General features: G+C 41.7%; 1 protein-coding gene and 1 long non-coding RNA gene across 2 annotated transcripts in view; one reads left to right on the top strand and one right to left on the bottom strand.

Annotated features, from left to right (window-relative positions):
* The window catches only part of pcdh19 (protocadherin 19), a 144,744-nt gene that overhangs the window by 32,733 nt on the left and 98,926 nt on the right, over positions 1-13,085 (bottom strand).
* Positions 4,620-9,791, top strand: LOC117520511. The gene is made up of 3 exons (XR_004563667.1): positions 4,620-4,691; positions 6,006-6,015; positions 9,781-9,791. It is a non-coding gene; the product is annotated as an uncharacterized LOC117520511 (long non-coding RNA).

The raw sequence follows: 13,085 nt of genomic DNA, 5'->3' as shown, positions 1-13,085 counted from the left end.
CCGTCTTCTTGCTACACATTCCATTTGAGTTTGAACGTTGTCAGGATGAAACGAGGCTATGAGAAGCGAGATGAAAACCAGGATGAAGAGCTTTGGCACAGACACCCAAATTAAACAAAAATAGGAAATCTCAAGTGGATTAAAGAGGAGGGCAGTATAATGTTTTCCCACAGAAAGGAAGTAACTGGGGGGTTTTAAAAAAAATGTACATCAATGCAGTACAGGAGACCCCCGCCTTCCTCTCTTACCACAGCTGCAGCGATAAATGTCTCTTTGTATTCTGGACAGAAAACTGCAGGCTACAATGTACTTGTCAGGAGCCGATTTTCCCCCTTAAACAGAGGAGAGTATATTCTTAATCTTTCCTGTCACGGAGGGAGAAGATAAAACAAACGCCTCGCGCAGAGACACAAAATGCACAGAGAATCCTTCTTCATTCACAACACGTTTGTGTGGCGTGTGTCTACCAGTGTGTTCTGCAGGTGCAGGTGTAGCACGCGGCGCTGCATTCGCTTTCTTTATTTTAGCCGTAATCCCTGCAGTGTAGCCGTGGTTCCACTATGAGGCCTCCTAAGTGGGAGTCAGTGCTACAGCTAATGATGCTGATTATAAAGATCTGGGCTACAGGCCAGCTGCCAGGCTCTGTCCGGCCTGCAGGGAGCACAGGCCGCCTGGTGTCTGATATCCTGGGATCCCTGCAATACAAGTCTTTCTTTGGCAGTTATTGGGTAACTATCCTCCCCACTTCCAACCGCACACCAAGTCTTTGCTGAGTTTGGCTGTCTAGTATTGACAAGGTTGTTTATTCTACATGGACGTTAGTCTCTAGTCCTGGAGTCCTGCATTTGAAAATACCCTCGTAGTGTCTTGACAAAAGTCAAGTTGTCACCTAATGGTCCAAACTAGTGTTTTCCGAACTACGGTACATGCGACATTGGGGATGTGTGGATTGTCACTAGGGTGTGTGCAAGAGAAAATTTGTAATGACAGAAGGTTTATGTTTGTATACATTTGGTCTGGATAGTTTTTTTTTTCTGGGTGATGGGGTGGGGGTTCACTGAGGAGCATCTCCCTGAACGTCAAACATTATTTTGCTTGACACAGCACATGCTGTCAAAATGGAAATATTTTAACACATAAAACGGATGCTGTTTTATCTTTGACAAAAAGAAAAGACACAGCGAGCGGCTCAGAGAGTCACCCAGTTTTAATCAGGTAAATTAATTATATTACTGACCATTTCTTTTCTTCTTCTAGTGTTTTCACACTCTGAACAGAACATGGTTCAGTTTGATTTGGAACGAGACAACTTTCTTGTGACTGGACAGCAGTTGGGTTCTTTGGTCTGGACTGTGGTCTAAGGCAGCATTCAAAGCTGTTATTTTAGAAGAATATATGTGTCATTATTTGTTGGTTTTCTTTGTAGGGCATTATGCATTTTTGGTAAGTGAGTAGTTAGTTGCCTAGTTGAGCTGATGGACATATGCATGCACATGTGAAAAAACAGAAAACCAGAGCACTGCGCTCGCAGAGTGCAAACCTCTGCCAGCACGAGTTTACAATTCCATAAATTTTTTAATTGGAAAAAAAAATTCAATGTCAAAGTCTTGGTAGAAGTGGCTTTTCATAAGCTAAAATTTAATACAAAATATAGACCAAAATGGCTTTTCAATGTTAAAATCAAATATCCACTAAATCCACAATACGGATTGAGTGTGGATCACACTTGGCCTTCTCATTGAGAGTGTTGGTTTGCACCTCATTGTCACAGATGAGAGTGATTGAGGCACTTCTGATTGAGAAATAATGCAAAATGTACACCGAATTGGCTTGTCAATATTAAATTCAAATGTCCACAAAATCCACAATTCTGATCAGATCCGGATCAAACTGTCAGGCGATCGTGAGTGCAAGTCTGCACCTCACTTTCAAATATGAGAGTGATTGGGGCATGTTTGATGAAGATATAATGTAAAATATACATTAAATGAGGTTTTCAATGTTAAATTTGAATGGCCATGAAATCTATAATCTGGATCAGATTCAGACCACACTTTGTCAGTTGATAAAATATAGCATACCACATAATACTGTTTAATATGAAAGAAATGTCATCTTTTTTGACAGAGTTATTAATTTGTAAATATACATTCAATGTTAAAGATAGGGATTTTTCCAATTTTGCATGATTTTTTTCCTGACTTTACCCTTTGACCTTGAAAATGTAATCAGTTCTTGCTTATAAGGCTATGAATCTTCAGGTGTCTCAAAAAAATATGCAACATTTTATCAGCATTTAAAATGGTCAAAGCATATGTCTAGGAAATAAATTTATGGTTGGATAGAAAGCTGAAAGGTTGAAGTTTTTCATACCAATGTCAATATTGGCCCTGCATTTTTTCAGTCTAGCATAAAATCGCTGCACCTGTTTGACACTCTTGGTCTGGTGCCAAAACTCAATAATTTTTGTTCGCTGTAGTATGGTTAATCTCAGCATTTTCCTGAGTCTTGCTTGGCATCAACATTAACTTCAGGGTCTCTGCAAGTAAAAAGGAAACATAAGTGATTAAGTTTGTAGCATTTAAGAGTCAAACTGAGTGTTTTAAAAGTTGTGTATTTTTTGGGACACCCTATATATGAAAAATGGTTGGCTCCAGGCTGTTCACAAACAGGCAAATAAACAGACAAATGGGTGGTCAAATGACTTTATATTATTACTTTATATTATTTTACACTTCCACCAGTAGCCCACAGTACATAACTGTGTAGAAATATCCAACTGTTGTAAACAGTATTGGCTTCTGGTTCTACTGAAGAGGTTTTGTTGAAAAAGATAAATCACTCATACTCTCTTTAAAAAAAATAAAAATCTTAAATAGGTGAGGACTTAAAAATAAAAATGTGAACTACAAATATGAATTTATTAATTTTAATCCATGTGAACCAAACTCTGAGCTAGTACTTTCACAACATTAGATATTGTTATGGGGGGGGGGTGTCTATGACGCAAAAGGGTGTTGAACTTAGCATGTACACAGGGGTGCATGACCTACAAATTTTGGGAACCACTGGTCTAAATCATAAACAGTATAAACTAAAAGGAGTAAAGCATCTGTTTTCAGTCCTAGGAACTGTAGTTCTGGCAACTAAATTTGTGGTTACATCACATATCGAGTGCTTGACACACAATAAAGCAAATCTAATGTGCCCATAAAAGCCATTTTCTCAGTATTTCTGCAGCTATTAGATTGTACAGAAACACAGAGTGGGTGGCGTTATTATTTACCCTCCATCTGTGAATTATGGATGTCAGTACCAGCGTGGGGACGGAGTGCTGGTAGGTAACTGCAGCCACATTACTGGCTAACTCAGTAATGTATAGATTCTGCTATGATTCCTGGTGCACAATTTTTAAACGAGCTGCAACACACTGATGTAAGCCTGTGTACGTGTGTCAAAGCAATAAATAAATAAATAAATAACACTGCTGTAATGTTACTTTGACCCCATTTGAATACCCCCACACTGTAAAAAAAAAAATCTGTGAAATTAATGGTGAAATCCTGTGAATCTACAACATAAAGAAATTGTTAAAGGAAAAACAATGGAGTGGTGTTTACTTTACAGTAATAATGTGGAAAATGTGGAACTACAATACAAATACAGTACAAATATGTCAAAAAAAATCCTATACCATTGTAGAATTTACAAATGACTGTAGTTTAAAAACAGAAAAATGGTAATAGCAAAAACTGTACAAATCAGTTAGATTTTACAGATGAGAATTTTCATGAATACAGTAAAATACTGATAATTAAGGGTTTGAAACAGGAGGTGATGTGTCTGTTTAAACTACATTTAGAGGAAAATAAAACATGAGGTGGCCATTTTGCAGAGATTTTATCTTCTAAATAGACAATAAAATTACAACAGGTTTACTCTGTAAAATTGACATATTTTATGTAAAATAATTTACACATTTACCATAATTTTTACAGAATTCTCCTGGTAACCACAGCTGCCAGGATGTTTCTGTAAAAACAAGGGAATTTTTTCTACAGTGCACCTGTAGAAACAGACAGTTAATAAATATAATAAAAATAATTAAAGAAAATCAAATAAAGGCTATCGAAGGTTTTATATACATGGTATAGCCATGCTGAACTTCACCACTGCTGGGTTTGCATCCATATTATATAATTTATTAATACATGTATATTATGTCTGCACATTTTGCACAAATGTGGCCTTTATGTTCCAAACAAACTTTACAAAATACTCCAACAAAAGACACAATGTGGTTTTTGGTACAACTAAACTGTGACCTCTGATCAATGTTGGAAGTATGTGTTTGGTGGAGTAAAATTTAACCAGGTTGGAGTGGCAAAATATAAATTATTGGTTCAGGTAATGGGAATAATAAATGGAATAGTTTTGACCATGTTGAATTATTAATATTATTATTACTATTTTATTATACTATTTACCACTTCCACCAACCCGAACCATAACCATAACCATAACCTAACCCTTTGTCTTCCCCTAATCCTAACCATACCCCCCCCCCACCCCCGTCAACCTGCATTTCATGCTTCTGTAATGAATTTGTGATGTGGTGTTTTTCATGACTGTATCACAAACCAAAGATTAATTTCCTTTTCGTGATGCCATCATGAAATGGCGTGAGATTGGTTTGGGTATGTTTTACTGCCTTAGTTGATACAGATACCCATTTCCAGGTGTCTGGTCCAATCCCTAACAGCACAGCTCTGTACTGTCATTTGTTTTATTTGCAATTTGATTTTAAAGAAAAGATTTCAAGAATTGAAAACACAGAGGAGAACTGGAATCAAAGGGAGCCACAGAAGCCCAGTAAATTGGAGACACAACAACAAACCTGCTGCTTAAATTGCACACAATTTCCCCTTCCTATAAGTATTTGATTCTTGTGCCATCTCTTTATCTTTCCCAAACCTTCATGTGGATAAACCTTTAAAAACAGTGTGTACACACTCTCAGGCCCATTTAAAATTGAGGTACTCTTCTCCCCTCTGTTTAACACTCGCTCGGCCCAAATCAACTCCAGCACATTACCTGTTCTTAGTCTTCCTCCCTCTGTCTGGGATCATCCTGATCCCCCTGTTTTCCCATCTGCTGTCGATCGGCGCCCAGCTTGGCAAGGTGTTCAACAAACAACTGTGATTCACTTGGTTTCTGCGGAGATTATTAACACACCTAGCATGCCACAGCATCATGAATAAGCAATGCAGATCCAGCAGGCCTATTTTCTCTCCGAGTCTCTCTTTCTCGCTTACCCCGCCACGTTGTGAACTGAATGCCAGGATTGTCTAGAAAATGAGCTGTCAGTGGAGGGTCTGCTATGAGATACATCAGGCTCATTGTGAGCCCTAGAAAATAATGAACCATTCCCATTTCTCTCTCTGATATGTTCAATATGCTACCCATGACAAGTGCAGCGAGATAAGCAGTCCCCTCTTGAGCTGATTAACTACACTGGGTGGATTCAGGGGGGGTGTTGGCAGGATGAAGGTTCAGTGGGTACCATCATTGCATTATGACATCCCTATATGTTTGGAGTCTGCAGATGAAGGCCTTTTTGTATGTTTTTTCTTCACATCTCTGTACTTTATTACTAAAGGGAACAAGTGAAGAACTACAGTGAGGAACCTGCACATACAACAGTCTCAGACAAAATTATTCATATCCTGGAAGTGCATAATTCAGAATATAAAAGTCCTGGGCCCTCATGTACAAAGCGTGTGTACACAGAAAAACGTGGCGTACGACCGTCTCCACATTAACGTTCAGATGTATCAAAAGTCAGGCAAAAACCCTGGCTGGCCACTGCCGACACGTTGAGGTGATGCTGGGAAGCTGTTAATAGTGTGAAAACATGAAGTGATCAGAGTGATGTGCACACCAGAGACACACTGATGAACAATTAACACACCCATGTGTTTGTAGTTATATGGGTGGAAAACAAGCATGCACAAAGTAAAATGGATTTACTCGCAAATGACGATAATTGAATTAAAAGCTTCAAGGTTCTTGGTAATCTCCCTGAGGCCCTTCTCTCCTGATCGCTCAGTTTAGACGGGTGGCCAACTCTTTTCCGGATGCCCCCTGGACACCTCGCTGGAGAGGTGTTCCGGGCACGTCCCACTGGGAGGAGGCCCCGGGGAAGACCCAGGACACGCTGGAGGGACTGCATCTCTCGGCTGGCTTGGGAACGCCTTGGGGTTCCCCCAGAGGAGCTGGGGGAGGTGTGTGTGGATCGGGAGGTCTGGGCGGCTTTGCTTGAGCTGCTGCCCCTGCGACCCGACTCCGGATAAAGCAGAAGAAAATGGATGGATGGATGGAGGCCACTGTGCTCTTTGTGCTCTTAAAAGCAGCAGAAATGTTTCTGTACCCTTACCCAGATTTTTGTCTACAGACAATTCTGTTGACTTCATACTTGGTTTGTGCTCTAACATGCACTGTCAGCTTGTGGGACCTTGTATATAGACAGGTGTGTGCCTTTTCAAATACTCCAATTAAGCTGTAGAAACATCTCAAGGATGATGCGTGGAAACAGGAGGCACCTGAGCTCAATTTTGACCTTCATAGCAAAGGCTATGAATATTATTTACATGTGATTTCTTAGTTTATTATTATTATTGTTATTATTTTTAATAAATTTGAAAAAAATTCAAAAAAAGAAAGTTTTTTCACATTGTCATTCTGGGATTATCTTTCATTGCTATGCTGATGATAGCTGTACATGCTGATAACTGATAGTAATCTCGTACTCATGAAGTCCTTCTGTCAGTGAAAACCTGGATGTCCAGCAATTTCTTACTTTTAAACTCAGACAAGACTGAAATGATGGTTCTTGGTCCAGCGAGACATCTGCATCAGTTTGATCACTTAATGCTTAGCCTAGGTTCATGTGTCATACATCACACTGACAAAGTGAGGAACCTTGGGGTGATTTTTGATTCTACATTGTCCTTTGACCTCCACATTAGAGCTGTTAGGAGGAGTGCTTTCTTCCACCTACGAAACAGAGTGAAGATTCGTCCCATCCTGTCTATGGCTGATGCTGAGACCCTGATCCATGCGTTTGTTTCTTCTCGATTGGACTACTGCATTAGGGCTCTCCAAATGGTTGAAATGCTGTTCATCAAAGTTCACCAGACTTGATTTTTTTCTTCATTATATGTCCTTTTAAATTGCTGAGCTATGAGATGGTAGTATTTGTTGTGTTTCAACAAATTGGAGGGAATGAATCTATTTGGGCAATTCTACGGTTACGGAATTACAATCAGAGCAAATATTTACTGGTAAACTAAAATATGGCCACAGTTTGCTGTCATTGTAATTCCATTACCATAGATTTGCCGATCTGTCTATTTACTGAAGGTTTAAATGCTGAGGTGAATAAGGTTGAAGGGTTGGTTGCACGTTGGTGGAGATATGCACTCCAGTTAGTGCCACTCTAGTTCATTTACGAGGTGTATTAGATAAGAAACCGACACTTTTATTTTTTTTTTTAACTATATGGATTTGAATGACGTGCAATTACACCAATCATGCTTGAACCCTCGTGCGCATGCGTGAGTTTTTTCACGCGTGTCGGTGACATCATTTCCCTGTGGGCAGGCCTTGAGTGAGATGTGGTCCAGCCCTCTCGGCTGAATTCCTTTGTTTCACACGCTGCTGGAGACGTTGCTTTATCAAAATTTTTTCTGGACCTGTGAGGAATATCCGAGTGGACACTATTCGAGAAATTTAGCTGGTTTTTGGTGAAAAGTTTAACGGCTGATGAGAGATTATGGAGTGTTTCTGTCGCTGTAAGGACTTCCCACAGAGCGGGACATCGCGCAGCGCTTCCAGGCGCCGTCGTCGGCCTGTTTCGACCTGAAAACATCCTAATTTAAGGCTTAATTCACCCAGGACATCGTGAGAGAACAGAGAAGATTCAGAAGAGGCCGGCTTGAGGACTTTATGCGGACATTCCACTGTTTAAGGACATTTTGTAATGAAAGACGTGCGCGCAAGTTCGTCGTTTCCGTGACGACTCGGCGAATCTGTGTGCGCCGCGACAGGAAAAACACCTCTGTGTTGAAAACCATTTGTAAAATTCAGGCGGCTTTTGATGGCTTTCAACAAGTGAGTAACTGAGAAATTGTTTAACAGCTTGGGCATGTTCCAACTTGCCCGTTAAGGTTTCCAACGGAGGTGTTTTTCCTGTCGCGACCCCCCGCGGTCAGGTCCGGCCCGACATGCGACTCTGCCCGCACGTTCTTTCATTACAAAATGTCCGTTAACAATGGAATGTCCGAATAAACTCCTCATGCTGACTTCTTCTGAAAGTTCTCTGTTCTCTGACGACTTCCTGGGTGCACAGAGCCTGAAATGTGAAAGTTTTCAACTTGAAACGGCGAGACGCTGCCGCCTCGAAGCGCAGATCGCCGTCAGGCGCCGTGGGTCGTCCTTAAAGAGACACTACCAGACCAAAATCTCTCATCAGCTGTTAAAATTTTTACCGAAAACCAGCTGAATTTATCGAATGGTGTCCACTCAGTTGTGCCTTACAGTTTTGAAAAAATTTTTATCAAACAAAGCAGCAGTCTCTGAGCCATTCCTAAACAATGAAAAAACGACGAGAGGGTGGGCGACTCCTCACTCAAAGACTGCCCACAGGCGAATGACGTAACTAACAGGCGTGAAAAAATTCTCGCATACCCACGAGGGTTCAAGCATGTCTGATGTAATCACACGTGATTCAAATCCATATGGTTTTTGAAAAAAATAATAAGGTCGGATACTTTTCTAATAGACCACGTATTTTTCTCCCTTCCTCTAAATCTCAGAGGAAAGAATCTGCATTTTGGTTGCTCATTACAAACTTCACTACACCTGTTTGCAAAACGTGCTGTGGTGCATTCGGGTGTGTGGAGAACAGGCTCGGGGCTCTTTGTCACTGTCAGCCATTTTACCTCCATGGGTTCCACATTAGATCAGGTGAATGCAAATCAAAATGGATGATCCCAGTGTACAGTTTGTATGCTTGTCTAATAATAATATTTTTTAAAAATCATAACGCTACACACTTTGTTGCCATCTATAATCACAAGACGGGTTTTGTTGCTTAATTCAATCACAAGTTGTTTGGGAATCAGTCAAATCCTCTGGCACCAAAGGAAGAAAAAAAAATCTATTTCCTACCTGCCAGAGAGATTGCTTCCTTTCTTCCTCTTTTTATTCCCTCTCACTATAATGCTCACCAGCGTCCCAGCTCGTCTCTCCATCTTTGTCTCGCTCTCGCACAGACTCTCCTCCTCTGGTGTTGTCAGCACAGCCCTGTTCCTGTTTCCCTCCTGATTCTGACACCTGTCAGCATTTTCCTTAGTAGATCAGAGAACTGCAAACTAGAAATGTTCCCGTGTTGAATTTAGGGCAAGTTTGCAGCAATGTGAGGCGCCTTTCCTCTTTCTTTAATTCAACAGGGGAAGGGAAGTGCTTGACTGGCACAAAGTTGGGAGATGTGGTTTGGAGATGTTTGCAGTCGGCAGATGGAAGGAAAAGAGAGAAAGGCTTGGGAGCCGGGAGAGAAAAAGAAAGAGGTGGTGGTGCGGGGGGCTGAAATCAATTAGGAACAGTGAAGCCCTGTGGATCTGCTGACGAAAAAAGAAGGGAATATGGAGAAGCCTGTGGCCCATGGAGGGGACTTCCATTCCTAGGCTCCAACTTCAAGTACACACCCACAGGGAATAGATAGATGAGAGATATACTCTAGAGGTGGAGGCTAGAGACTTTGTTGGAAATGAAAGTGGCCTGTTCCCTGCATTGGCTAATTTTGCAGTTTTGAACCCCTTTGAGCTTAATAAACTACATTAAAGTCTTTTCTTTTGGCTTCTTATTTTTTCTTCAGGGTCACCACAGCAGGTCCGATGTGGATCTGCATGTTGAGTCACCAAACGTTTTTACAGTGAGTCCCATTCCTGATGCAAGGCCACATCTGTGTATTTGGAGAACGAAGCACTGGTGGTGTTCAACCAAAAACCTTCTGTTTTGGAAGCAAACACTCTAGGTGCACTGCAGATGAAGAATAAGTAAGGATCCCTTTGCCCATTGGTGCCAGAGCTTATCAGTGCTGGTCCTCATGCATTGACTCCATTGCACAAATCCTGTGAGTGTCTAGGACACCCCCTCAACAGGTTGCCAGCCACACATAGACCCTGAGGTTCATTGGTGCAGGAATTTGCCCCTGGATTTCATAGCATGAATCTTATGAGTGTGTATAACTTGCTCTGGAATGGCTACCAGTCCACTTGTAAGCCCTGAGGTCCACTGGTGCTGGTGCTTATTCCCAGATTCCAAAGGGTGAATCATACGAGACTCTGCGACAACCCCTGGACAGGACTCCAATCCTGTGTAGGCACTGAGGCAGATGTCGCTACAGATGCTTATGCCCAGATTCAATAGTGTCAATCATATGAGTCTACACCTTCCCATGGTTGGGATGCCAGTCCATTGCAGGTATCTTCCCCATGCTAGCCCAGTACTTTTTTACAGCTGGGTAGTTTGCAACAATGCAAATGAAATGTCTTGTCCAAGGACACAGACAGACAGCATGACAAGGAACTGAACTCTGGTTGATATATTGGCAGCCCAACTCCTTATACAGCTACCACTGAGCTGCTTTACATTGCATCACCATAAGTAAGTCCCTTCGGCTGCTCCCTTGTTTGCACTCAGGGTCTCCACAGCAAATCCAAGGTGGATCTGCATGTTGGATTGGCACAGGTTTTACGCCGGATGCGCTTCCTGACGCAACTCCACATTACATGGAGAAATGTGGCAGGGGTGGGATTTGGACCCGGAGCCTTCTGAACTGAAACCAAGCGCATTAACCACTTGGCCACCACCCCTGCGCACCATACCGCCCCTTAAAAAATATTAAAACAATAAGAGGCTTTAATTAAAATAATAATAATAAAACAAACCACAAAACCAAAATGACAAACCTCTGGCCACAGAGTGCAGTCTTTTTTTTTTTTTTTTGCTTTCCCTCCTGCAAAGATAACTACAGTGATTTAACAATACATGAATCCTAATCCTTACAAAACATGGCTCATCCAAATCTGGAAGGAATTAAGTGTACACTACGATGATCAAAGGAAGGAGGGAGAGAGAGAGAAAAAAACAGATTTAGCTCTCATCATCATAGTCTGTGTGCCTGTTCTCCAGTTTCTCCCTTGACACCAACACGACGACAGAGCAAAAGTTAGCAAGTGGCACATTTCAACCAGCTTCCACTTAACTTCACAGTTAAGTAAAGAAAAGACAGGAATCCTTTGTCCCTCCCCTCAAGACCAGATACCAGTGAGCAAGTCCACATTCCAGATCACCTTCATCTTCATGCATTTTAACAGATTTTATGTCATTGGCTTTTCAGTTGTATTCTTAATTCAAGGATACTTCAGGTCACATGCTCGGCTTTGGATCCTTGGCAGTGTTTCAAGGGGCAATTGCTCTGATTTAAGTTTTAAAAACCTTTTCTGCAGCATTTCACTGAACGTTACCTTGGTTCTGGAGCCTGGTGCAGGAATAATGAACAGAGCAGCTCAGCAAAGGAAATAAAAGAAGCAGAAGAATGGTGCCGATGACGGACAAAAGCGGAATATCAAACTCCTGTGTGGAAACAGACTGTGATATCGAGCTGCGTTACTTAGCAGCTGAATCTCATCACACAAATGGATTCCCACGTGAAAGCGTGGCAGATAACAGCGGTACGGGTGTCTTTGTGCAAAGGTAACAGCTTGTCTCCCGGGCAAACCGAACCTTTACACGGCACTGGGAATGGTAAACATTGGCCCTGCAGAAGCCCGAGAGTTTAACCCGTCCTCCCTCCTCCTTCCAGCTTCCTTTTGTTCTCAGCACTTATCAGGACCAGAAAACAGAGCAATAAAAATATGCACAGGAAACAAAAAACAAAACACAAAGCTTTTCTATGCTCAGCTTGTATGTGTTGTTGCTCCTTTGGCAATTCCAGTCTCTCTACTTGTTTTCTGCTTTAGCTGGCAGAATAGACGCGCTACACAACAGGCTTCCTCCCAGAAGACATCTAAGCGTCGGGGTGTTTAGCGAACATGCCTGTTTGTTTTCTGACAATTCCCTCCGCTCACTCAGCGCAACAGTGGCGGATAGTGTCCGTTTTTATCAATTAAAGCAGGCGTGCCGCACGTGAAAGTGCAGCGTCACGTGACTGGAAGCGCTGCTTTTCTGCCTCCGCGCTCAAGCCACCTCCCGAGGAGACGAACAAAAAAGAAGCTGCACCATGCGCAAGGAACCCATCATTCCCTTTAACGATGCGATCAGACCGCTGAGATAAGAACAGAGGAACCAGGTGATTTTTTTCTTGTAAGGAGCTTTACTCAATTCATTGAGTAATTATGAACAAATACTCAAGAAATGTAACTCACCCTGATTTAAAACATTTATTGCTAGAAAATCTATTTAAATAAAAACATTTAAATTTGTCAACATGAATTAAATAAATGGGTCTACTATATGTTTTTTTTTTAATATACGAGGTCTATTAGAAAAGTATCCGACCTTATTATTTTTTTTCAAAAACCATATGGATTTGAATCACGTGTGATTACATCAGACATGCTTGAACCCTCGTGGGCATGCGAGAGTTTTTTCACGCCTGTCGGTTACGTCATTCGCCTGTGGGCAGTCTTTGAGTGAGGAGTCGCCCACCCTCTCGTCAATTTTTTCAATGTTTAGGAATGGCTCAGAGACTGCTGCTTTGTTTGATCAAAATTTTTTCAAAACTGTAAGGCACAACTGAGTGGACACCATTCGATAAATTCAGCTGGTTTTCGGTAAAAATTTTAACAGCTGATGAGAGATTTTGGTCTGTAAGTGTCGCTTTAAGGACGGCCGATGGCGCCTGACGGCGATCTGTGCTTTGAGGCGGCGGCGTCTCGCCGTTTCAAGTTGAAAACTTCCACATTTCAGGCTCTGTTCACCCAGTAAGTCGTCAGAGAACAGAGAAGTTTCAGAAGAAG

This window comes from Thalassophryne amazonica, chromosome 11, assembly GCF_902500255.1.
Source record: "Thalassophryne amazonica chromosome 11, fThaAma1.1, whole genome shotgun sequence".
Classification (NCBI taxonomy): Eukaryota; Metazoa; Chordata; class Actinopteri; order Batrachoidiformes; family Batrachoididae; genus Thalassophryne; species Thalassophryne amazonica.
Note: the sequence above shows the minus strand (reverse complement) of the source record. Positions and strands in the feature narration are given on the sequence as shown.